Consider the following 27799-nt stretch of genomic DNA (forward strand, 5'->3'; position numbering starts at 1 on the left):
TGACTATTCCTCTTCCTCCTTATGTGACATGTATCGAACATATGGCAACCTGCTCTTTTCTTGAGACATTTGCAGTCTCATCCATGAGAAAAGGAAACATTGGGCTTCCTTAACTTCCTTTAAAATTTCTGCCTTGATTGCTTTTCCTACTGTACTTCTCATCTCCCATTTGGATCTGAGGGCTCAGATATGTGGTGTTCTTTGCAACTGTATCCAGGGGTCCTTTCAGAACTTCATCACCACGTTCTGCTAGGAAATGAGCTCTTTAAAAACTCCTTTGTTTATGTAGGCTTCCTTGTGTCCACGGAAAGGAAACGACAACTTCCCTAAAAAGGGAACAACGTTAAAGAGTCGGGTCACAACTGTTCTGTTCTGTTCTATTCTTTTTCTTTTGCTGTCTATTTGCATCACTGAGCTGGCAGTTTTTTTTGTTTGGTTTGTTTTTTATAAAATGTTTTTTATAAAAATCATGATGAGCCGTGATGGCCATCATATGTACTTTGGAAATGTCATGGCCTTTTAAACCACAATCCTTGCCACTAAGTACATTTTTCCACGAATTTAATCCCTCCATTGAAAAAGTGAGACAGGAACAGTTGCCGACAGTGCCAGGAACAGGAAAAAGCCAACAGTAGAAGCAGAAAACCTTCTCCTTCTTCAAACTGTACTCCAGCCAAGTAAATTGTTTATACTTAAAATGTAAATCACTTGGGTATTCATTTTATTGATAATGTTCCATGCGTATATATTTTTTAAATTATTTTAAACAAATACAGTACACATGTGCACAACATATCTAGACATTATTCAGAGGAGGTCGAACTGCAACCTTGGAATTTTCAAAAATCAACAAGTTTACTGTGTTTACTTTTTTGGGGCTTTTGCCAGAAACGTCCTGTAATAAATTATATTTTAATAATTACAAAATGTATTGTACATTAACTTATTTATATATGTTTATTCTAGCATATCAAGACTTTATTTGCACAAAGGTTTTAGATTATTATTAATATTCTTATTGTTATGTCTCAGTTGTAGCCTACATACCTTAGAAAAAAAGTAATGCAACATTACTGCAAGTATACTTGTGCCAAAATAGTCTGATTTTTACTTTTAGTATAAATAAGGTGCTTAGAATAGAAAACGCAGGTTGGATGGGAAAAATCATGTAAAAATATTGATAATGCATACAATTTCCAAAGGGATTTTAAAAAACCTAATCAAAGCACAAATTAAACAATAAAAACACTTTATCATTTCACTGACAGGCTTTTCAGGTTAACCAGGGTGCTGTGATTCGTGTCATTTTTACAATTTTTTTTTATAGAAATCCATCTCTAAAAAAGAATTATCGTGGCCCCAACCCCCAGCTGCAGCATAGAACTACATTTTGTAAGTGACTGAAAATGGTGCCTCTACCTTAGGAATCCATTTGTTGATCTATGCGTGAAGGGTGGATATCCAAATATTTTTTATACATTTTAGGAACTCCTGCTGCAAAATCTGCTCATTCTGATAAGTTATACCAGTATTTCCTTATTTGTGTGGCTTGTTGCTTATGTGTGACCTAAAATTAAGCAGGCCCTATTTAAAGTCTATTAATTTAATTTTTTGTTCTCGTTCATGTTTTTTGTTGTTTATATTTTACAGATACACATTAATAACACAAATAGACATATTTAAATAATAATAAACACATCATTTAAAAAATGTATAAACATGTTTTGTATTAAACATTAGGCCTAGGCCTATCCCGTTTTCTTTTAAATATTTTAACATAAAGCAGACCTCACAGAAAAATTATTCAACGTGGGTGCTGTAAAATCCCAGGGCCGATTTTTAGGCCCATTATGTCACTGTAATTGTCAATAATGATTTTAAATACGTACAAGAAATAAAAAATACCACAATATCAAAACATGAAGTAAATGGGCACTGCTCACAAAGAAACAATGCTATGTACAGTAGTTACCGAGTTATAGGGAAATATACTACTACATAATGCACGACATAATGTTCATTTAATACATACCAGGAACTCTGGATGCCGCGCTCACCAGTATTGAGTTTCTGGTTAACTATCAGCTGAATTGGTCCATGTTTAATATAGTGCTCTCGAATAAGTTGATCTTTTGGTACACGATCACTCAGAACACATTCAAGAAATTCTGAACACGTACATCCGTAGTGTTCTATGTATAATAAAAGTTTGTATACAGTGTTTTAAGTCAATTGTTAACTGTTGGGCAGGTAATGCATTTTTCTAGGGGGCTACTCTGATTGGTTGGATACACCGTATATTCAACCAATCAGAGTAGCCCCCTGGAAAAAATAAATTGCATGACGCAATCCTGATTGGATGACCTGGGTGACTGCCACAGTCAGCCATACCGTAGCTCAGTGTTGCCAGGTCCGTGATTTTCCCGCGGAATTGGTCTATTTTAAAAACAGAGCAATATGGGAAATATGAAGGAGTCGCGGGTTGATAATGTACTTAGATTAGTGGTATAACTTTAAAAGATTGAACTGTGTTCATGTTTGCAATATTGTTTGGGATACAGTACCAGCATTAGTATTTCAATAAAGGGACCACGATGTAATTCGGTTGCTGGCCTGGTATGAATGTGATTTGTCCCTTCAGAGCTTCTGTATGAATTTGTTGACAGTGACATGTGGATGAGCTGTAATGGGGCTTATCAAATTTATACTAGGTATCTTTTCTTATGAAAGCTTTTGACTGTTTTTTTTTTTTGTTTTTTTTATGCATAGGCCTACATTAATAATAAGCTTGCTTTCTGTTAAAATAAATAATTGCGCTATTTTTGAAGTGACTTTGGGCTATAAACCCAGCAGAAATCTAGCAACCCTGCCATAGCTATGCTAGTGGCAGCCGCTGTAATAAATAAAACAAAAAGTATGAGTCTTGTGATTACTAATTATGTTTTTGAGCATTTGTACTGTAACATTTCTGAAAACAGCAAAAATCACTTTCCGTGCAGGCACAATAGCCAGACGCCTGCTTCACCGAGAAGGGTATTACTGCAGCCTGCAGCTGCTGTCTCATATGGGAAGTTGAAGTTGTTACATATATATATATATATATATATATATATATATATATATATATATATATATATATATATATATATATATATATATATATACACACACACACACACACACACACACACACACACACACAGGAAATGTTAGTCTTGAAAGGTTACTGCAGCAAATACCATCCTGCTTTCTGGTGGATGGGGGTGGGGGTTGATTGTACACAGGTGCAAGAGTGATGCAGAGTGTGAAAGAAGCAGACAGAGATAATTGTAATCCAATATGGGAAATGTTTTTTTTTGTATTTCCAGGTCTGGCGACCAAACAATAATTCCCCGGCAGTACACAACAATGTATACAGCACAGGGTATATCGTACAAGAAGGGTATATAGTATAAGTCCCAAATAATAAACAATAGCCGTCCCAATATTTACAAACACGGTCACCAGTCCTGGGTGTGTGCAGTAGTGCTCGTGTTGGGTGATGCAGGTTTATGTTTGTGACAAAGGTGCAGTGTTGTCCGGTTTAATGTTGGCCCTTGGCGACAACTCCGGAATTGTGTTTACTGTCTGGTAACGTACAAGACAAGACAATTACAAACAAACAAAACACAACATTCACGAGTTCAGAATTTTATTCACTGTTACTGTCCTTCTCGTTTCTTAATCACTACAAACCAATGCAAAGGAACAGATTACGATTCTCCGGCCCCTTTTATGCTGTCACACATGACCCCTTGGTAAACGAGTGCAACCACCTCTCTAATCTGCAGCTGCTAAGTCATTTCCCTTCCGGGTCAATACTTTCTTGCAATGGAATCTCGTCTTCTTCCAGACTAGCCCGTCCAAAGAACTCTGTTCTCGCTGCTTAGTGCTCTCACAGATCAAGAGGGAGATTTACCACCAAGAATCATTGTATTTCTGTCACAGGTGTGTTGTAACGGTTCATTTAAATCGGGCACACATTATAGCCCTTACAAAAAAAAGTACTATAGTATTACTATAAAACATATACTATAGTACAAAAGTAAAATTAAAATGCTATAATAATAAAGCACTACAATGCTGTACTATTGTACGGTACCACAATTACTATTACTGGGCTACAATTAAATTCCTATTGTACTGGGCAATACACTGCACAGTATTCCTTGCCCTAATGGTTGTTGGAATTAAGGGACCTATTGGTTTGGTGTTCATTCCAAACTTTTGATTACATGCACTGTGTTTTGCTAGGGGTTATACAGCAGTTAGTTAATCTTTGGTTTGATCCCTCTAGCTCATCAAAACCTTATTGTTTATGTAGATACATGGGGAAATTAGACAATATGCTAATAAATGTTAAACTTCCATCTGAAATAACACCCACACCTCATTCCTTACAGCAAAACAACTTTTCGGAAAGCATCTGAGTGGAGAGCGTTTTTACTTTTTATTCAATGCCCTTGCTTTCACACATTGTTTGTCATTAGTTCCTCCTTGTTTATGCCATTCATTTGTTATTGGCAGATAAAATGACAGACAGTACAACTGTGTCAGTAAAGCATGCTCTTAAAAAAAATGGAATTCCTCTATGACTTAGAAAATGTGTCTCAATCTACACCTGCTTCTGCAATAGAGTACTTCTTCATTTATTTAGTATGCCAGATTTGCAGTGCATATCTTATTATTAATAATCTACTTCGGAAAGCAGAAAACTGTATGTATAAGGAAGGCCTCTATGACTATCCTATGAGCATTCAATAGGGCACTTCCAGATTTTAAATTGGTTCCAACTATCACAGGTAATAATATAATGCCCTGGGACGTGCTTTTAACAATGGTATGTCTGTCACTACTGTAGAACATGCTTCAATACAATCTTAATAATTACAATTGATGAATATGTTGCCCCCTTTGTTGTTAATAACATTTTGTATGTGAACTACGTTAGAGCCACCAGGAGACTCAGCCATGCAGGTCAGTTAGATAATCGATATTTGTTGACATAATGTTCTTGGTCAACGTAAAACTTGACTATAAATGCAATTCCAACAGCAGTTGTGACCAGTAAGTCTGCTGCAGTTGGTGATATAGGGTGTGAAGGATTGTTATAGGAGATAGAAGAAGGTGCAGAGGTGTTTGCATGATGGATTTTTATATGAGGTAGAAGAAGGTGCAGAGGTGTTTGTGTGATGGATTTTTATATGAGGTAGAAGAAGGTGCAGAGGTGTTTGTGTGATGGATTTTTATATGAGGTAGAAGAAGGTGCAGAGGTGTTTGTGTGATGGATTTTTATATGAGGTAGAAGAAGGTGCAGAGGTGTTTGTGTGATGGATTTTTATATGAGGTAGAAGAAGGTGCAGAGGTGTTTGTGTGAAGGATTTTTTATATGAGGTAGAAGAAGGTGCAGAGGTGTTTGTGTGAAGGATTTTTATATGAGGTAGAAGAAGGTGCAGAGGTGTTTGTGTGAAGGATTTTTATATGAGGTAGAAGAAGGTGCAGAGGTGTTTGTGTGAAGGATTTTTATATGAGGTAGAAGAAGGTGCAGAGGTGTTTGCGTGATGGATTTTTATCTGAGGTAGAAGAAGGTGCAGAGGTGTTTGTGTGATGGATTTTTATATGAGGTAGAAGAAGGTGCAGAGGTGTTTGTGTGAAGGATTTTTATATGAGGCAGAAGAAGGTGCAGAGGTGTTTGTGTGATGGATTTTTATATGAGGTAGAAGAAGGTGCAGAGGTGTTTGTGTGAAGGATTTTTATATGAGGTAGAAGAAGGTGCAGAGGTGTTTGTGTGAAGGATTTTTATATGAGGTAGAAGAAGGTGCAGAGGTGTTTGTGTGAAGGATTTTTATATGAGGTAGAAGAAGGTGCAGAGGTGTTTGTATGAAGGATTTTTATATGAGGTAGAAGAAGGTGCAGAGGTGTTTGTATGAAGGATTTTTATATGCTGTACGTTATCACACTGTGATATGCTTTTACTACAGCAATTACTAGGGGAATTAACACAACAAACTATGTATGTCAGTTACAAGGAGTACCTGTATGGAAAAGAAAATAATTCTAAATTAAACAGCTGAATTCAGGGAATCGCTTTCCTTAAAACAAGCACCTCAGCTGAGTAGCTTAATTCAGAGCAGTGCAATTCACCCGGTAATGCTGTTGTTGGATGTTAATAAAGGCAAGATAGATTCCTCATAGACATATAAGTTACTCACAGAATACGAAAATGTTATTCAATGCTGGATCTTTTAACACTTGTTATATAAAGAGTAATACTCAAATGTGCTTAGGTATAAGCATAGGTAATAAGAAAACCATGGTAAATGAGCAATAAAACCATGGAGAAAGCAGGGGAAAACTGCAAATTTACCGTGGCACACTTTAAAAAGGGTTCACTAAAGAAGAAAGCATTATCCAATAATCCTCAGCACTCTATAAATGTTCATGAAGTATCCTCCATGTGTTTGTCAGAAAGCTGAATCAAGGCTGGATTTGTTTCACATTTCTAGCAGGTACTTCCATTGTACAGTATCTCCCATGCTGTACAAACTATTGCACGTGGCTTGGGGTCAATCATGAACATAGTCTGACTACTGAAGTTACTAATAATACATCACTTGAACTGAAAGCTACAGCTATTGAAGCTATGGATGGGACATTTTGTAGAGGACTTAATTCAAACAGTGTATTTTAATGTTTTTTGACATTATTTTGTTATTATTAATTCATAATTGTTTGGCAAAACCACATACATACAATTATATGTAAAAATGACTGTTATGTGTGGGATAGAACTACAATGCAATATATTGTTCACCAAAAGTGCCCTCTGGAAGACTGCCATATACTAAAAGAGGCAAAATCAGCAGTAAAATCAAAATTTTATAATCACTTTCCAAACAATAGCACAGTGCTCAGGAACTGCATCAGTTTGTGACCTACCTGAAGCTTGCCTTCCAAAAAATGTACATCGACAGTAATTCCATATCATTATTATGTTTTGGTTATTTAAAATACTTGTTTCCAAGTGTTAAGTTAATGCATAGACATAATAACAGGTCATGGTGCTGGTAACGGTTTTTTTAACCGAGCAAAGAGCTGCAAAAAAACTGCATTACGTCATGTGCTGGCTGCACAATAAAGAACAAACTGCATTCATTCAAACTTTTTCATTGATAGGCTGTGGATTCAGGTTTACCACATCATCTTGCTCCCTTCAATGCAGAGTTCTTACAGAGGTGTGGGTATATTCATTAATGTTTTCATTACCTTTTTACATGGGCTGCTAGTGCCAACATATTTTTATCCTGAGGGGAATCCCACTCTTCCAAATATCTGCATATAATCATACAGTGCTTTCTTTGGAACTAAATCAACAACAACAACGTTTCGCATTTGTTCTACTTTTATACCACTTGTGGCAGTGCGACTGCCCTGCAGAGGTGGGGAAGTAGTGTTGGTATAATGTGTATGTGGAAATGGGTTTATTGTGTGGATTTTTGGGGTTGATTTGTGTGATTCAATTATTGTTTACAGATGGACGTTCAGTTCAGACATGGTGCCTGCTAGGTTTGGTTGAGAGGAAGGGCAGCAAGTGATTGGCTGTGCTCAATCAGCAGGTGGGCGGGTCTTGACCGAGTTGTCAGTCAGTTTAAAAACATCCATTGGAGATCGCTCTGGGCAACTGTAACGCCATGCTACAGAGAGGAGGTTAGTATAATCAGGAGGAGAAAGCCCACATTGCAGGAATGACAGCTACGCAACCCTAAAACTGCAAGCGGTGCTTGTGAAGGCAATGCCCAGCCAAGGCCATATGAAGCAGCAGGAGTCGTCGTATGAATACCGGCTCATAAGTAGGTTAGTTTAGGGGATAGTGATCCCACGTAATGTACAGCAAGGGTTATGTAGTGTAGCCGGGTCTTGTAGCTGGACGCCTCGTTTATAAGGCTGGCACTCGCCCTGTGTGGCACCTTTTATTTGTAGTTTTTGTACTGTGTTTTATTTTGCCTTTTGTACAGCTTGCTGTATGTATCCTCTGTGTGTTACCATCGCTGGTAATGTTACATGACCACTTGTTTACTAAATTAGCCAGATTGGGGTAAAAAAAAAAAGTTTAAAAAACATCTACAAATCCCAGTTAGTTATCTGAAAGGAAGACAAATAAAAATGTGGTTCACGCACCATAACCGCTTATTACAGTTCTGGCTTCAAGACAGTTTTACAAATTTAAAAAAATCCTCTTTTGTTGTAGATTGTCTTAAATTGCAAATGAAAATTAAACGATGTGTAGTGAATGGCGCCTTTCCAGCTCGTGAGATTTTGTATTTTTATTTTTTTATTTTTTGTGTGTGGTTCAAGTTTATCGTGCAAAAGAAATTTGGTTTGGAAGTTTAATTTCAGTGCCAACCCAAATCAATTGTATTTCTGGCTTCACAATTTCATATGGGTTGATTTAAATGCACTGCAGGGGCTCCGATGATGAGTGCCGGAAAACAGAACCAGGGAAGCCTTGTCTATAACTAATAGAGGAGTAAAGAGAGATAACAGAGTTGAGATTAGTATAGTTTACTATAGTGGTTGAGGGTCACAGCTTGTGAAATGAAAAACAGTGAATCATTTTTTTAATATAGCCAACTACTACTCTGTTTTAACTTAGAGGTCAGAGTACATAATAAAGCCATTATTTGGTCTTCATGAAATTTAATATTCCATCAACATATATATATATATATTTTTTTTTTCACTCTACTCTGGATATTTGCTAGTTGCTGGCTTTATGCAGGACATGCAGGATCAAGAGACCTCCAGCAGTGCTGGTTTAAGAGTTGGCTGTTTGTTCAAGAAAACCATTATCCAGTAAGAAAGTATCTTACTTTGTCATCATTGTTCCTTCATAACTCCACATGAACTGATTTTCATTTGGCCTTATTGTTTGTACTCACAAACTTAAAAACAGCAAGTTTCCCTTGTGTTTGTGTATTATGCATTTAATCAGTACCTTATTATTCTGTATGTTGTAGTCATCATATTTATTTCAAGTGGTTGGCTGATTTCTGTTGCTATTTGACTAGACAGCATTTTTTTTTTTAATCAAAAAAAATAACAATAATAAAAAACAGCCCTTTGTAATATCCCTGTTAGATATGTGTGACATTTACATAGCACAATCGAAAAAAATCTGCCTAACAAACCCTTTATACCTATCTCAACTTCAGCTTTGTCCATAATGGAGGGCTGACAGCTTTGACATGGGAGAATATATCTTCTAATAGCAAAAACCCTCAAAGACTTTAAGTTTTTAATTTACATCAGCATATGCAGTGGAAAATATTGTTATTTTATATGACGATGGTAATGCATTATTTTAAAAACTCCATCTATTGGAAGAAATTACATAATGTTTGCTTTGATTCTGGCACTTTAATGTAGTCAAAAGAAACTTACACGTGAGTGTCAGATGATGTCACATGAACGTATTGTACTGAAGCACGTCAGAAATAATAAATTCCATTCTCCATATATATATATAGATATATATATATATCTATATACTATATATATATATATATATATGTAAATATCTAATATAATGTAAATAATATAGGAAATGTTCAGAAACTTTGGAAACATTTACATATTTTTAGTGCTGGGGCAAATATCTGACAAATATTTTTTGACATGTATTTGGATACAAAAGTAAGATTTTGTATTTGGTAGAAATGGCAAAAATACTTTTCACTTATTTACCACCTCACCAGAAGTTGCATTGTGAGATTAATATGTATATACAGTGCCGAGAAAAAGTTTGTGAACCCCTTAGGATATTCCCATATTTTACATATTTCAAAACTAAAATGTTTAGATCTTAATCGAAGTCCTAATAATAGATAAAGATAACCTGATTAAACAAATGACATAAAAACATGATACCTTTTCAACATTTATTTATCCACAAATGATTCAACATTCAATATCCATGTGTGAAAAAGTATGTGAACCTTTAGATTCAGTAACTGGTGGCACCCCCTTGAGCAGCAATGACTTCAGCTAAGCATTTCCTGTAACTGTTGGTCAGTCTCTCACATCGATTTTGAGGAATTTTGGCCCATTCCTCACAGAACTGCTTCAATTCTGTGACATTTGAGGGCTTCTTTACATGGACGGCTCGCTTCAGGTCCTGCCCCAATATTTCAATGGGGTTTAGGTCTGGACTTTGACTAGGCCATTCTAAAATGCAGAATTTCTTCTTCTGCAGCCATTCTTTTGTAGATCTGCTTGTATGTTTGAGATCATTGTCTTGCTCCACTTTCAGTTCAGTTTCAGCTCACGGACAGACTGACTGACATTCTCCTCTAGATTCTTCTGATACAATGCAGAATTCAAGGTTGTTTCAATGATGGCATGTCGTTTAGGTCTTGAGGCAGCAAAGCAGCCCCAAACCATCACACTACCACCACCATGGTTGATGGTTGGGATGAGGTTCTTCTGTTCGTATGCAGTGTTTGGTTTTCGCCAAACATAACATTTCTCATTGAGGACAAAAAGTTCTACCTTTGACTCGTCTGTCCAGAGCACATTGTTTCAGAAGTCTTGTGGATCATCTATGTGCTCTTTGGCGAACTTCAGATGGGTAGCAGTGTTCTTTTTAGAGAGCAGGGGTTTCCTCCTGGCTATCCTTCCATGAACACCATTCTTGTTCAGTCTTTTTCTGATAGTTGAGTCATGAACACTCAAATTAGCCAAGGCAAGAGTGGCCTGCAGATCCTTGGATGTTACTCTGGGGTTCTTTGTGACTTCCCTGATGATTTTCCGGTTTGTTCTTGGAGAGATTTTGGTAGGATGACCTTTCCTGGGTAGAGTGACTGTGATCTTGAACTTTCTCCATTTGTAGACTATCTGTGTGACAATGGATTGATGGAGCCCCAAATCCTTAGAAATTGTTTTGTAACCCTTTCTATACTGATGAGCATCAATAACTCTTCCTCAGAGGTCCTCAGAGATTTCTTTTGATCGTGGCATGACATGTTTCCACACACCTGTATGGTCAAGACCAAACTCACAAAGTTTCTGATCTTTATATAGGGTGGGGCCACCTAAACTCACCCCTGAAGATCTACCTAATTATTAAAACACCTGATTTGTTTCCATAATTTTTTTTTTGGTTGTATGGTTTATATGGAATTAACTCGACCATTTTTGATCTTCCAGAGTGATGTGAAAAAAATGTACCCCTGTGAATTCTTGAAAATTAAAACAGTAACAAAAGTTTGAGCCTTATGTAAAAAACAAAGTCACTCCAACTTATTTTTTCTGTTCCTTAACCTTATTATATTTGTCCTAACCTAAATTCTGTATTCCAAAAACTAAGTTCTTAAAACCCGATGGTACCAGGTTTTTTGATACCTTAAAGGTATTAATAGTAACCCCCATTGTTTGAAATGGAGACCATATTATATTATTAGGATATATAATATATATATATAATTCTAATCATATATATCATATCTTATATATTATATATATTTATATTTTGTGTCCTCGCAAAAAGTAAAGCGTTACGGCCTTCTTTACACAATTCCTCTGTTCCTCTGTTTTGATGGTTCGCCTTTCCCAGGAAACACCGGAGAAATGCAGTCGACACATAACTTGTTGCAGTTCAGGTACTTTATTTATGATAATTGTATACTACACAAGCTTTTAGGCATTCCCCTTTGTTTCTAAAGACCTCAAGCTTAAACTTTATATATAAACTTATTATAGTAGAAATAACAACTACATTTATATACTCCACAAAACAAACCAGATTATGCACCAGCATGCATAATGATCTCTATGGGAGGCCACCTGGATCAAAAATGTGTTGTGCTGCTTTACAGTGAGTCAGAATCTCATGGGACAGAAAGGCAAGCAAGTCATTCTGAAATGCCTCACTTAAACAGTGCCCAACTTGCTGGAAATGTTGTGTAGTGATTTTATATATATATATATATATATATATATATATATATATATATATATATATATATATATATATATATAATATATATACACCGAGTGTACAAAACATTAGGAACACCTGCTTCTTTCACTTATTGATGTAACCTGTTAAATCCACTTCAATCAGTGTAGATGAAGGGGAGATGGGTTAAAGAAGGATGTTTAAACCTTGACACAATTGAGACATGGATTGTGTATGTGTGCCATTCAGAGGGTAAATAGGCAAGACAAAAGATTTAAGTGCCTTTGAACAGGGTATGGTAGTAGGTGCCAGGCACGCCGGTTTGAGTGTGATGCTGCTGGGTTTTTCACGCTCAGCAGTTTCCTGTGTGTATCAAGGATGGTCCACCACCCAAAGGACATCCATCCAACGGCAGGCCAGTGGTTGAAAACGGTTCATTGATGAAAGAGGCCAAAGGAGGCTGACATAAATTGTGCAGAGCAACAGACGGGCTACAGTTAGTCAACTGACAGTCCAGTACAACATTGGTGCCGAAAGACCAATAAAAGAATGCACAACTCGACGTACCTTGTCACGAATGGGGTATTGCAGCCGACGACCTAACAGTTCCACTTCTTTCAGCAAAACACAAGAAACTGGAGTTGCAGTGGGCTAAGGAATGAAAACACTGGACAATGGAGAATTGGAAAAACATTGCTTGGTCTGATGAATCCCGGTTCCTGCCGTTTCATGCTGATGGGAGGACTAGGGTTTGAAGAAAACCATATGAGTAGAGGCATCCATCATGCCGCGTGTCAACATTGCAGGCTGGTGGTGGTTGTGTGATGGTGTGAGGTGTATTTTCATGGCACACATTGGGCCCCTTGATAAAAGTGGAGCACCGTTTGAATGCCACAGGATATCTGAACATCATTGCCAATCAGGTGCATCCCTTCATGGTAGCAGTGTATCCACCTGCTAATGGATTTTTTCAGCAGGATAATGCTCCATGCCACAAGGCTAGGATTGTCCAGGAATGGTTCCACAAACATGACAGTGAATTCAGCTTGCTGCAGTGGCCTGACCAGTCACCAGATATCAATCCAATTGAGCATTTGTGGGATGAGATGGAACAAACTATTCGGAGTAGAGATCCACTACCAGCCAACTTAACACAACTGTGTAAAGCATTGGAGTCATAGGCCAGCATCCCTGTGGAATGCTTTCGACACCTTGTAGAGTCCATGCCCTGATGAATTGAGGCTGTTGTGAGGGTAAAAGGGGGTGCAATTCAATATTAGGAAGGTGTTCCTCATGTTTTGTACACTCAGTGTATGTGCGTATATATATATATATATATATATATATATATATATATATATATATATATATATATATATATTATATAACAATATACGTTGAACCTAGGATTATTTGTTCTTGGTTTTGTTTACCTCCTAATAAACAAGAACCAAAACAATGAGTTTTTTCCCCTTCATTTTAAAACGCCATTTCCATGTTTGTTTTATTTGAAGTGTTTAAAGTTAAATTTCAGTTTTCATTTGCTTATAATTAATATAATCACAATACATATCCATACATATAACAGAAATAAACCAACCAGTCACACAGTAATATAAATATAGTAACTTCACTCAATAGCACGGAAACAGTAAGTGAGGGTGAGGATGAGGCAATAAACCAATTTCAAAACCAATGTTTTAATTGTATTGTTTCTTGGAACAAAGCTTTAAAACTTGGAAGGATCTGAAGTCAAATTCATGATAAGTACACAAAAGTATATTGATGAGTAAAGCTTTACAGTTGTGTGGGTGTTCTCAGTTGAGCGGTCATGTTTTTTGATGACCAGATTTAGACCCTGTAACTCAGTTTAGTGTGCAGACATGCCTGTTTTCATTAGCAATACCTGGTTCTTGATACACTTAGCTTGTAGATTAATTGATGACCCTAACCCATAAGTGGGTAATAAAAAGTGAAAACAGTAAAAGTGGAGTCAGTAGTGAAATACTGGATACAGATCAAGATCAAGGCTGTTGTCATGCCGCATTAAACAACTAACTTACAGCTATAAAATATGTATACCGTGATATAATATACTTTAACTGATGTTCCCCAAATGCCAATACAGTGCAGAGCAAAATGTGGTTAACTGCAGAATGCTGTAAAGTGCTTCACTGCACTACTGTTTCAAATTGCAAGCAGTCCTGTTTACTTAATCATGAACAGGTGGCGACTAAGTTTTGCAATATGCTTTGCCAGTACTGGTGTGTGTATACATGGTTTGTGCTGTCTGTGCATAGGTCAGACATTGGAAAGGAAGTCATAGCATGATTTTAAAATGTTTCTTTTATCATCAGTAATGGCAGGATCCTCAACCTTTAAATTGCTCTTTACACAGTTAGTAGTTGCAGGCTTTAGGTTAGATTTCCCACACAGGTAAAGCTTCAACTTACAGTAGACAATTTCACTCTAAAATATAACACATCTGATGAAGGTATAAGCCAATTAATAAGCACATTAACGTAAGCATTATGTTTGTCTTTTTGTAAATACAAGCTTACCCTTTGGAGGGCTGGAGCTTAAGTGCTGGAAAGTAGTTCAGTAACTGCTGGAAATTGTTTGAATGCATCTGTGGCAGGGCTGAGACCTGCCCCTGTAAAATAGTTTTTTTGTTTGTTTGTTTGTTTAATTATAAATATGGAAACCACCCGTTTGGTTGTTGATTTTTGGTTTTTTTTTTTTTTTTTTTTTTTTTTTAATAAAAATCTGTTTAATTTGTATAATTAGACAGTGTTGAACATGTCAGGGCTGGGAGGGTAAACTTCCCTCCCTGCCTAATTAAAGGAATGGGCGTCCACCGTGTCCACACGTCAACTTCAAACAATCCACCGTGTTTATTTGGACCAGACCCGCTTTTAAAAAGGGTCTGGAAAGGCAGTCCTTTGCTCTATGCTGTTTCATGCTTTGTTTCCAGTGGAAAAAGGCTCATGACTGTGTGTAGAACTGGGGTGAGTGAAACAATCCCAAAGAATTCTGTGGGTCAATCAGGTTTGTTTGTTCTATAAATTTCCAGTGTGTTGAACTGGAATAATTACAACTGTATGGTTGGGGTTAATTTTGAGGATTTTAGTCCCACCAATATTTATTAAGTTTGTATTAGGGAGAAGGTACCTGGTGTGGGACTTCCCTGTATAGTGGGAGTAGCACACAGCCTGAGCTTGACCACCATTTGTTTTCTTAGTTATTTTTCTACAGTATTTTATTTTGTTGGTACCTTAGTGATGGCCACCAACCACTACAACTACTTAATTGCCTAAGTGGTGTTTCAACATCAAGCCCTCTGTGTCTCTCTCTCGGTATCTCAGCAGATGCCTACACTGTAACAGAACAGTTTTCAGGCATTCTTTTAATTTGAGTTGGTGCTTGTTCTAGGTACCATCTGACTTCTGCATTAGCATCAAAGATTAACAGCATGCTATAGTTTGCAGCTTCAGTTCCTGTAAGGCATATTTACTTTCAGATGTCCTCTTCCATGCCATAGAACCTGGCTGGGCTTCCAGTATTTCTGTGCTTTATAGACTTGATCATGCAAAAACCCAGCAGGCTTTTAAAAAAGTTAATAAAATAACATTGACCCACAAGTTGCACGATGTCAGTAATACTTATTGCCATAAAGTATAAATGAAAACAAGAACCTGAAAAAAAAAAAAAAAACATAATCGGTGAACTTTTAGTTTAAATGAAGTATAAAAATGTTATCCTTCATTAACCTTTGTACTATTATTGTCCATCAACATTGAGATGTATACAGTACCTCTAACTGGCTTTTGGGCTTGTTTTTTTGTTTTATGTGCATTTTCCTGTAATATAAAACTGTTTTATCTCCCTGCCAGTTAATTGTCATGCCAATAAGTCCTCCCTTTTAAGTTTATGCTTGACAGATGTTTTAAATCTTTGTAAGGATCCATGTATGACCAAGAACATTGCAATCTTAACTGCAAGTTTACAGGGAAGCTTTTTGGTCAAACTTAATTAGTTTTTTTTTTTATTATTTATTAAACTGTTCTGTTTAATATAGTTGCAGTCAAAGGTATACCCCAATTGAAACTGATAATTTCTAGAAACTTCTCAAATAGAATTTTAGGAAATCTTTTTGTAACAAAAGTTTTGCTTTTGTGGATGAGGAATAAAGTTACAACAAATAGATGTTTACAGTTCATTATTTTTTTTGCAAAACTCCAATAATGCCAATTCAAAAGTATTCATACCCCTTGATGCAATGATACTATTGTCTACAAGGTGCTAGAAACTAATCATAATGCATAACCTAATTCTAGAAAATGCTAGATTGTAGGTGAACATTCTTGGAGAGTATAAAAGGGTTAGGCATAGGCTGATTGTTGTCATTACCAATAAGTCAGTATGGAAAAAAGTAAAGAGCTATCTGAAGACCTTAGTCAGAAATGTATTTGTCATCAAACGGGAGAAGGACAAAAGATTTCCAACCATTTGAGTATACTAATTTCAACCAGTGTTTCTATTATTGAAGTACAAGACTCTTGGTACTGCCACAATTCTCCCTCTGTATATTTATAAAGAATGTACAATAAAAAGTTTGTGCTTGTGACAGGAGGACTTGAGTGGTGATGTCAGACCAAGAAGAAACTCACAGTACTGAGGTTGAAATGTGAATGAGCTTGCTTGTGTTGGTTTATTTAAACAGAAAAAAAAAGGTTGAACAGACAAAACACAGCACTCTGGACCAAAATAGACAAACAAAATGAACAGACACTGACAAATAGGCCGTGGACAAACAAACAAGTATCATGCTGGCCCCGCAGCATAGTACGATTGTTATATTTCTTATTCTTTTGATGTCCTCTCCACACCTGTTCTCTACTTACAAACACACAACCCTGAGTGAGTCGGTTCTGCAACTATTTATACAGCTGTGCTGGGATTCAATTACTAGTTAATAATTCACTTGAACCCCAGCACGTGAACTAATTTGTGCACTCCCTGTACTCTTGTATTTAATACACATTTTATCTGCACATGAAGTGATTGTGCAATGCCCATGCCTAAATACAACTATACATTTTAACAGCACTCCTGCTAAATATTCCATCTTATATCCCGTTCACCAAATACATATATACACACACACCAACATTACCATACACGCAACAGATAACACAGAATACACCCATGGGCAGGGCACGCTGCCACAGTGCTTCATAAGGGTAAACCCAGGAGAGGCAAGTATCCCGGTGGGTTAGGTGAATTACGTATTCGTGCTCATGGCGCCAGTGAAATGAATTTATTCAACCCAATAAACCTTTTGAGAGGGGGGGGGGGGGGGAGGAACAACACCTTTATAATAGGATAACAAACTCCTTTAGATAAACTATATTAAGACTATACACTGCTTTTATTCTGAACATTTTCTCAATTTAGAAACATTTTTTAGTTTTACAATATAGTTCTATCTTTCAAGAATGTCATCCTATTTGTTTTTTGGGGGAAAGAAAAAAAGCAAAAGTAACCTTCAAATTGTTTCATCTAGCGTTTAAGCCTTCAACACCTTTATAATAGGATAACAAACTCCTTTAGATAAACTATATTAAGACTATACACTGCTTTTATTCTGAACATTTTCTCAATTTAGAAACATTTTTTAGTTTTACAATATAGTTCTATCTTTCAAGAATGTCATCCTATTTGTTTTTTGGGGGAAAGAAAAAAAGCAAAAGTAACCTTCAAATTGTTTCATCTAGCGTTTAAGCCTTCAGTTAAAGGCAGTTTAAAATGACAATCCTATCTTTTAAGAATTCAATTCTATAAAAAGCTTTTGTAAAACAGTGCTGTTATTCTGGCATACAAAACAATCTCATCCACACATCTAATACTAACGGTAATATCATAATAAACACAAGACATCTGTATCTCAGGCAGAGTTTTTGCTTACCCTCTGCTTTTGAGACATAATTAATTGAGCAGTTAGGTGATGTCAAGTAAATAAGTTTTCAGACAGAGTCTCAATTCAGGATTCAAACTGCAAAGGCTCGGTTCAGCAACTCACAAGCTCTGGTCAAGATCAACTATTGAGAACGAATTGGTATAGATAATGACTACAGGTATTTGTCTTTTTTCACATCCAGGCTATGTGATTTCACCTATAGAATATGATCATATTCAATAAGTTTTTGGTGGTACGCTAGGACCCTGAGGATCAATGTAGCAGCATGTTCAAAATGTCCACAGGAACTGTCAACGCATTAACAAAAGCTAAGGTGTCTCCTAATAAACAAACATTAACACCAAAACTGAAGAAACTGTCTTTGCTTTTGTTTTGTTTTCCTTTTCACAATGTGTAATTAGCTTGGCACAAGGATCGATGCAGCTTTCTATTTTCTCTTTCTTTGGTCGTTTGCTATTTTCCATTTCGCAATTTGTTTAAATCGCTTGACAGAGACAAACGCAGCTTTCCTTTTTTCCCCTGATTTTCTCTTTAGTGTGTCATTTTCCACTTCACAATTTGTTTAAATCGATTTACACAAAGAACGATGCTGCTTTCTATTTTTCTCCAATTCGCTGATTGGTTGTAGGGTGGTCAAATTAAATTGATTTCAAAAACAAACAAATTGGTTATCAGTTTTAACTTGACAAACATAATCTAAAATTAAAATAGAAAAAAAAAAAAAATTCACACAATCCTGCTAGTTTTTTTTCCGGACGGCCATCTTGGATTTAAGTGTAGCAATCTACTGCCTTTTAGCTTTCTGAAATAAAATTTAAATATATAAAATATTTAAACTTTGCAAAAGTTTACTCCAAGCTTGACTCTTTTTTTAAAATTGATAGTCCGTTATTCTATTAATGCAACAGTCTGCCCCTAAATACGTCTCTCTTCCCTCCGTCAGGATTGTCCAGAAGGCGAGGCACACAGACGCACGTGACCGTGCAATAGAATGGAGGGGTCATTTTTATATGCATGGGTTTTGTTTATAATTGATCGAAACATAATATAACATGTTTTAAATGATTTTTATTTGCCTTATTATAACTATTCCAGTTTTGCAATACTGTTATAGTATTTGTTTAGGGGTCAAAAGTCACCATAACAATGTTTTACGTGTTAAGACTTTGTAAAGAACATGATTAGCTAAGTGCATTTACCACTGAAAGTAGAGCATATATTTGATATATAAATAATTCTAATTAAACTTGTGTAAATTGTTACACAATTGCAACTTTGTAAAGATATTTAACATAACATTTATATATTTGGTATCATGCTATCTTTTAAAGAAGTAGTTTAAAACAACGATGGTTAAAAATAAGTATAATATGCAATTGACCATTTGCTGAAGCTTAGTTACGTGTTAAAACTACTAGGTCTAAAAAAATATTCAACATACATAGAAAATATGAACTCAAACGGCAGTCTAATGGTCACACATGCTTCAATGGTCAATTGCATATAGTTATTTTTTTTTTTTTTAATTCAGGTTGAAGTTATGATTTTAAACATCACAAAACACATTTCATAGGTCTATCATTTTGTCTGGCAACGGCAAATACATATTTCGCGCATAAATCAACTGGTCAAAATCTGTACATCTAATTTATCATTTACATTTTATAGCAGATTTAATAAGTAACTCTATTCCTAATTCCGTACACTAACTACTGATCTTCTGCTCCCCCTTACTTTTCTGTCAATGCTGGCGTCTGCCTGGAATCTTACTCACCTGCTCATCACCGCTGCAGCAGCTAAATGTGTGACGAAAATGACAAGTCTGTCGCCAGCAAGCGCGTATGGTGTTAACGCCCTAATATGTAAAATGTCGACCATGATCGGCTCTTAATTTAATTTTAATTATCGACACCTTCAACAACCAGTACAGCATAAATCTTAGCTCGGCACCGGTTGGTTTAGGTTTTGAAATCTTCGAGCACAGGAAATAAAACGGAAAAATCGCTATCAAAAATGAATCAAAATTGAAGTATTCATCAACCGTGATTTAAAAAAAAAATAAATAAAATGTAAATAATAATAATAATAAAAAAAAACTCGGTGACAAAAACTCAAATTTTTGAAACTCAAATTTTACCGTCAGTAAGCAGGTTCGGCCGTGATGCGTTTTATTTAAGATCACTACGAGAAAGTACTACAAGCAAAAATAAATTACATTGTACATGTTCTGTCGTCTTCAATTACTATACTTAAATGTGTTTTTTTTAGATTTTAATTTTAATATTTTTATTCATTTTATACCAGCAAGAATATGCTTGACTGATTTTTTTTTTTTCAGAAATTGCAAATTTTAAAAAGGAAATAAAACAAAATCGCCAACGTGAGTATTGTGATTGTTATTTGTTTACCAGGGTATTCGTACTTCTACAAAATACAGAAAGATGGTGCTTCACTGTTTTGTATTTAATTATACAACGAGTTGAAAACTGCAAAATCCATGAGTACCACAGAGCGCTCAGCGCCGAAAAATCGCCAGACGCCTGCTTCACCCACCCTATTGTTTCATTTTTCAAATCTTAATTTCTTTAAATCGCGTCATAGAAAGACTGGTGCAGATGTTTATCATCTGCTTTGATCTTTTCTTAGTCTGTATATTACACTTTGCAATTTGAGCAAAATAATTTACTCAAACACAGAAAAAACATTTCATTTCGGTCTTTTCAAATTGGGCCATTTTCCAATTGCGAAATTGTTATTTTGTTCAGTCAAATATCAGATTGAGTGTAACACACACCTATATATGGTAACGCAGGTACATAGCACTCTTCCTTTTTTCAAAATGTATATAAAGCAGGTAAAGGCAGATTTTGAGAAAAAATGACTCAATATTGGAGCAACAGAAGTGAGAACCACATAATTGCAAGCACACAACACATAGCATAACTACAGTAAGGACAATGCCAGGATTAGGGTTATTTCTGAAGGGTATTTATTCCTTTGTTCTGACAAATGGTGTGCATCTCTGAAAGTTGCATGTCAATATTGTACTCCTGTTTTGTCTGAAAACCAGATACATGTTCCAAATGTGAATATTTTTGTATTGCTGATAAGTGAAAACATTAACTTAAAGGTAATCTGAGGGTACCAGATGACATTTTTTGGAGTTTTATTTGAAGATTCATGGCTCTGTTACATCAAGGTGTAATGTTTAAGTGTTATGCCAAAACTTGTTACCTATATTCTTGGTATAATTAAAAAAATATTCATACTACTTTAACGTACACATGTAAGCCCTGAAAAATGAAAGGGTGGATTGATATCGGAGTACAAAATGACTCTCCTTTTGTGTATAACTAAAAACAGATTAGAGTTATAGTAAGGCCTTACCTGTATTTAAAAAAAAAAAAAAAAAAAAAAAAAAAAACTTAATATAATGGTAACTTTCAAGTGTGTTTCTAGAATGAGTTGTTTTATAAATAACATGTCATTTAGTGGCTCCTCTTTGGTTGGGTAATACAAGTAACAGTTTTTCGTATTACCGAACCCACTTTCCTGATGAACTCACAAGACGAGATGATTCTTGCAGTGTATGTTATGGATGAGATAACGTGATCTACTCAACTGTGGCAGATCTAACCACCACCATTTAGACAATACATTAAGTAGGGACATGCATACGGAGGGTCTTCATAATCTCAGATCACCTAAACATTCGATTGATTTGACCATGTTATGTAGCTACAATCTAATGCACATGATTCCCTTGAATGAAATCTAAATGAAAATAGCAAGTAGACTGTGTAATTTAAATTCAGAAAGGAAACCTCCACTTACGAGTTGAATTGCACTCGGAGCCTGTGATAACTGGAGGTTATTTCGCAGCAGCCCAGGAATCTGCGGTGAACATCACTTCCCGGAAGATGGTCTTTGTAAGGGGGGAAAAGGGATTCCTTTTTATTTATTTTTTTTAGTTTTATATAGCCAGCAGCAGGGCAAGTTGCACTGTGGGCAATGTTATCTCCTCCTTGTGAGCTGGCTGAACTGCTACAGTGGATGCATCAGTGATAACTCTTGCTAGTGGCAGGGCAAGTGACGCAGTAACAATAGGGTACAGCTCGATAAGGCTGGGGATTGTTCTGAAGGAGCCAAGTCCCATGAAACTATTTAGATCCTGAAATACCACCATACCTGACAGAAAGGACAGCATTGGTGTACAGTCGCTAGAATACGAGGGGACGAGACGCAGTCATCGTGGAAAAAAAGAAATGCCATTCCAGTTGGAGAGTATATGGGACTAGAGAGATGTCTGTTCTGCACCTGGCATTGAGATTAACGTTATGCTGCAAATTGGATACAAAAGAAGCTATCTTTAACAGATATGAAATGAAAGACTGCCCTGAGGAATAATTCTAATAGCAAAATTGAGCTGGCCTAAGGAGCGAGAGAAGCTGGCGTTTGGTGCAAGATTTTCCAGAATAGAAAGATCTAAGAAATCTTTAATGCAATTGAATTTGTCCAGAGGGAAGCGTACTTCCATGTTCTCTGAATCGAGCATGATCCTGAGGAATTCAAGACAGGTGGTGGGACCCATGGTTTTCTCTTTTGATAGAGGGACTCCTATTTTGTGGAAAGCTGATTAAGGAGCAACGTTAGCTGTTTAAGTTCACTAATAGAAAGTCATCTAAAAGGTGAAGCACGAATAGTACTATGTAATGGTTTAAAAGAAACCAGCACAGAGCCTCAGACAGGGAGCTAAATATGTGAGAATTGTTTCTGCACCCAGAAGTAAAGCGAACTGCAAAATAATTTCTTTCATATGCCACTGGGAAGGGTAGATAGGCATAACTTTAAAGCACCTGAAATATCTTCCTTAAGTCATGCACCTTGACCTGTTGTCTTAATAAAATTAATTGCATCATCATTTCTGATGTAATAGAGAGAATGGTTCTGAGGGAATTATTTAATTGATGCTGGAAATAAGGCAGATGTGTGGGGAGGATAAATCCATGATAATCCTTTTCTTGTCAGAATAATACGAAGTGACGGAAAGGGGTTCTGAGAGGCTTATCATGAAAATGTAAGGTAAACAGGATCGTACCTGTATGTTTGTTTTACCGGCATCCCTTTACATAAGATTAGTCATTATAAATAACCAAAAAACCTAGCTCCTTGCTGGAGTGCCAACTAAACTTGTTTTAATAACATTTTAAACAATCCCTAACTATCCATCAGACTGCTAACCCATTTACTAATTCAGAAGAAACAATGTTACAACCAACAGAGAATACATTCAATATATATCATAAGGTTTCACAACCTATTCAGCACACAATAATCTGGTCTTTACGCAGGTCTCAGCCTACACACCAACAACCCCTGACTCATAAAATCAGTCTTTTTATATATATTTTAATTAGACAGGTGTGATTCATTAGAAAACTCAGTAACACTTCACCTCATGGCTTTCTCTGGTCACAGAGGCATTCTGAGAAATGAAGTCTTTCTCTTCCTAGTTAAACATGAAGGACTACATTTTCCTCTTCACTGATTTCAAAGCTCACCTCACCTTAAAGGGTATACATCACACAATATTGAGGGTTCCTATATACATTCCTTCTATAACTTTCACAAATTCAATTAAAAAATATACTAATTAGACAACAGTAAAATATGCCTTTTGCTCATTTACCCTCATCTATACAATTATTGAATACCTTCCTGGATTTTGTTTGTCAACTGATCCTTTTTTTGCCCCAGGGGTGGGGATTAAGCTTCATGGGGAAATTATCAGCTTGGTAACAAAATCTAAGCAGTGCTGTCCAGTGGTTAAAGTCCAGGGCTTGTAACCAGAAGGTCACTGATTCAAATCCCACCTCTGCCACTGGCTCACTATGTGACCCTGAGCAAGTCACTTAACCTCCTTGTGCTCCATCCTGTGGATGAGATGTTAAATCAGTGTCCTACTGTAAATGACTGCATATAATGCACAGTTCACCACCGACCTCTGAACAGCACTTTGCGATGGTGGTCCACTATGAAAGGTGCTATATGAAAATAAAGATATTATTATAATAAAGAGTGTTCATAGCAATTACAAACCTTGCAAAAAAGGTTTAATTCATTTAAAATGAATGCCTTACAACTTAAAGCATGTAAGGGATCTGAGTATCTGCACACTCCTTTATAGCCCTGGAAACTTTTAAAAGTTATCTGTAACAAAATGTTATGTTTCAACTAATTTCTTAGATGGTTCACAACACTCCAAAGTTTTCCATATTTGCACTTGGCTTGGTAAAAACATGCTACATGTATTATTTCATGGGACACTGATGCATTCTAAAGGATTTCAGCTAACAAGGCAAAAACAAAATTGCTGGCTCCATCGTATCCTTTTTAAAATGAACTACAGTTGACCCATTCTTTGTTAAATTGTATTTATTTTCATGACTTTTTCACATTGATGTTCAAAACTGTAAGTTTTTTTTTTTTTTTTTTAAATTATTTTTCCTTTGAAAGTACCATACGATATTGTGAAAGGTACTGAAAAAAGTAGCACAGAAATACAGCTTATGAACAGAAAGCTTTTTTTAGCCTCTGGTTTTCCTAACTATATAATTTAACAATACCACTGTTAAATAAATAAATAAATAAATATGTGATCTAATTCATGGGGTTCCTTGTAGGAACAGAGTTATTTGAAAATAGGCAGTAAGATTCAGCAGCTACTGGTTTGGTAATATCATTAGTAAAAACACTGTTATATTCATAATTGATTCCAAAACAAACAGGACCCCTCCAATGTAGCATGGCATCTTTCCTAGTCCAACTCTCAGATTAAGAGCAGGCATTTTGCCTTAACTATGGCTCCTTGACCTCGGTAATAAAAAAAGAAAAATCTGCCAGGAGATTTCGAATCATTTCTTGGATTCTGTATTTATTGTTGCTGAGACCTGGCAAGTGTTACAGGATTCCAATTTATGCATGCAGGCAGATTTTTCCTTTGTTTAACAGTCTCTGTTTGTATCTAGATTTTAATGATAATCTTGTTAGCACCTGGTGTGGGGTGTGTAATACTCTTCAGTGTCCACTGTGTGAATTCAGCTGTAATACACAGATCATTATTTTGGAGTTTGGAATGCAAACTGTGACACTGTGCTGGAAATAAGAAATTATACTTTATACTTTTTTTTTTTTTTAATTCTTTTAATTTTTATTTTTATAATTGCTGGATAATTATTTAAATTCAGCATTATATAGATCAACTGAGGACTCTGCTAATGTGTGTGTTCACTATCATGAAAACTTTTTTTTTTTTTAGGTCTTTTGTCAACAGCATATTATAAACAAAAACCAATACAGGGAAAATGTGCAGATGTTTCGTGTTTGCTTTTCAGCCTTTTAAAAATGATGAAATCTAGACATATGTTGGTAATCTGCCAGGTGAATATTAATTTACAATACCTTTAACCTAAAGGCCAGTACTTTATTATAAAGCATCATGTGGTTTTGATCTTGGACACAGAGGACTAGACACACGTTGAAAATACAGGAATTTCAATACATTTGCCAAATTTCCTTATTTAAAGCAATTATCCATGAATAATGACTGAGGCACCCAAACATAACTTTTAATGTAGCAGACAGGTTTTTGGCGGTGTATCTTGCTGGGGATTGCCATTATTTTTTTTCATAAATGTGAGAAGCACAAACCACCACAAACTGCTCTAGCCCAGCTCAAAACAAGCTCCAAGCCAGGTGAATGGAGATTAAGAGACACAATGACAACTTCATAATGGAGCAACAAAACTAAGAACCATTTAAAATTATTACAAACATATCAAATAGTATGATAAATGTTTAATAATAATAATAATAATAGTTTGCTACAAGATGAAACATAGTCCTTCCTCTAAAACTAAAGATGAAAATGTATCTAATGTAAGTAGTTGTCCAACATGTGTAATGTCTTGGGGTAATGGGGTATTTCAAAGGTTTGTATTTACAGTTTCCAATATTGTGTTTTTTGCTTTCAAAAATGATACTAATGTTACTTTGGAATAAAAGGCTTTGTGAATTTCCCCAAATGTTGCTGTATATCTGTCATATTTTGCAGCTTCTGTTTAAAATTAAAAGCAGGAGCTTTACTTCTGTCTGGCTTCAGTAAAGAGGAGCAGTGGAGCATTAGGTTTTATGAAATTCTATGACTGTGATGCAGCCAAACCTATCATAACACTATGTAATACAATTTTTGTTCCTGGGTAGTAAGCATTATTTCCTAATTACTTATGCCTCAAAAGTATAGAAAATGGCTATTATTCCCCACAAACTTTGCTTTTGTGACCAGGACAGTGATATTTCAAAATATCACTATTTCCAATGGGAAAACAGGTAAATGTGTGTTTTTTCGTTCACATAAAGTCAGAAAAAAACAACATATGAATCCAAATTAACATGTATTTATACTGATTACTGTAAATACAGTAGAATCGTAAATCTCGAAAAACTACTCACTTCTAAATCTTTTGTAGTCATGTTTGTATTACTTTAGTATAAATACATGTTCATTTGGATTCATATGTTTTTTTCTGACTTTATGTGAACAAAAAGACACACATTTGCCCGTTTTCCCATTGGAAATAGTGGTATTTTGAAATATCACTGTCCTGGTCACAAAAACAAAGTTTGTGGGGAATAATAGCCATTTTCTATACTTTTGAGGCATAAGCAATTAGGAAATAACACTTACTACCCAGGAACAAAAAAAAAAAAAAAAAAAAAAAAAAAAATTGTTAAACGGTGTAATTATACTGTACCTAGTTTGTCAATGTTTAAGATGTGATTTTTTTTTTTTTTTTTTTTACAATGCATTATTATCCAATCACATTCATAAATACAAGAAAGGTATGTGTCAAAATAGCTGAAAATCTTGCAGTTTTATCTTCTATAGCATTAAGTTTAAGGTGTACAAAGTATGTTTTTTCCACCTTCGTTTTCAAAACTATTTAAAATTGTTTTCAGATGATACTGGTATTACTTGTCAGATCGTTTTATTGTTTTTAAGGAAGAGCCAGACTTCAAACGAATACTTCTGCTTTGATACTATACAAAAAAATCCTGGGATGTTACAAAAGGATTTTAATTGTTTTTAAATTAAGCCACCTTTAATTGTTAAACCTTAATAGAAGAATCTGTTACAAATAATTAATACATTTATAAGGTACATAGTACTGTAACTAAGACATAAGAGATGTTATACAGTACTTTGTACTTTATTCACAATGCTTTCTATTAAGTGTCATTAAAACTGTTTTGGTATTGGCTTATGAAAGGATCCTTCAACTAAAGTGTGACCTAAGACTGATTGAGACCGAATTAGATGACTGGTTCCTTTTAAATCCATATAATATTGATCAATTTAAAGAGCAAAAATGGTGCCTAACTTGATCTTCCTTTACATGACCTCACTATACTGTATCACAGTTAAGGGGCAATCAAATCACACTTAATGGTATTGGCATCATTTCTGGTTAACTTATTTTGAATGTTACTGTGAAAACATAATTTATTGTGTTACAGGTGCCAAGTGAGAAGGGAGCCAGCCAAAAGCCCCCAAAAGAGCAAATGTATAATCTGGGACTTTCACATATGGTGAGTATAGCCTGTGTCACATGGACATCTAGCACTGGAACAGCAGTCAGACGGCTGTTTCCTGAGTAGTCTGTGGGTAGTATCCAAGACATATAATGAATTAAAACTTAGTTTTGTGCATAAACAAGTAACCCAGGTTTGTAGACAATGTAGCATTTAGAATTGTATACATCAAC

At 35.6% G+C, this 27799-nt stretch overlaps 1 long non-coding RNA gene across 1 annotated transcript in view; it reads left to right on the plus strand.

Moving 5' to 3' along the window:
• The window catches only part of LOC121315879, a 60749-nt gene that overhangs the window by 27233 nt on the left and 5717 nt on the right, over positions 1–27799 (plus strand). Inside the window, exon 2 of the long non-coding RNA XR_005950338.1 lies at positions 27552–27623. This is a non-coding gene — a long non-coding RNA (uncharacterized LOC121315879). The remainder of the gene's footprint in view (positions 1–27551; positions 27624–27799) is intronic.

This window comes from Polyodon spathula, chromosome 5 (assembly GCF_017654505.1).
Source record: "Polyodon spathula isolate WHYD16114869_AA chromosome 5, ASM1765450v1, whole genome shotgun sequence".
NCBI classification, from domain to species: Eukaryota; Metazoa; Chordata; class Actinopteri; order Acipenseriformes; family Polyodontidae; genus Polyodon; species Polyodon spathula.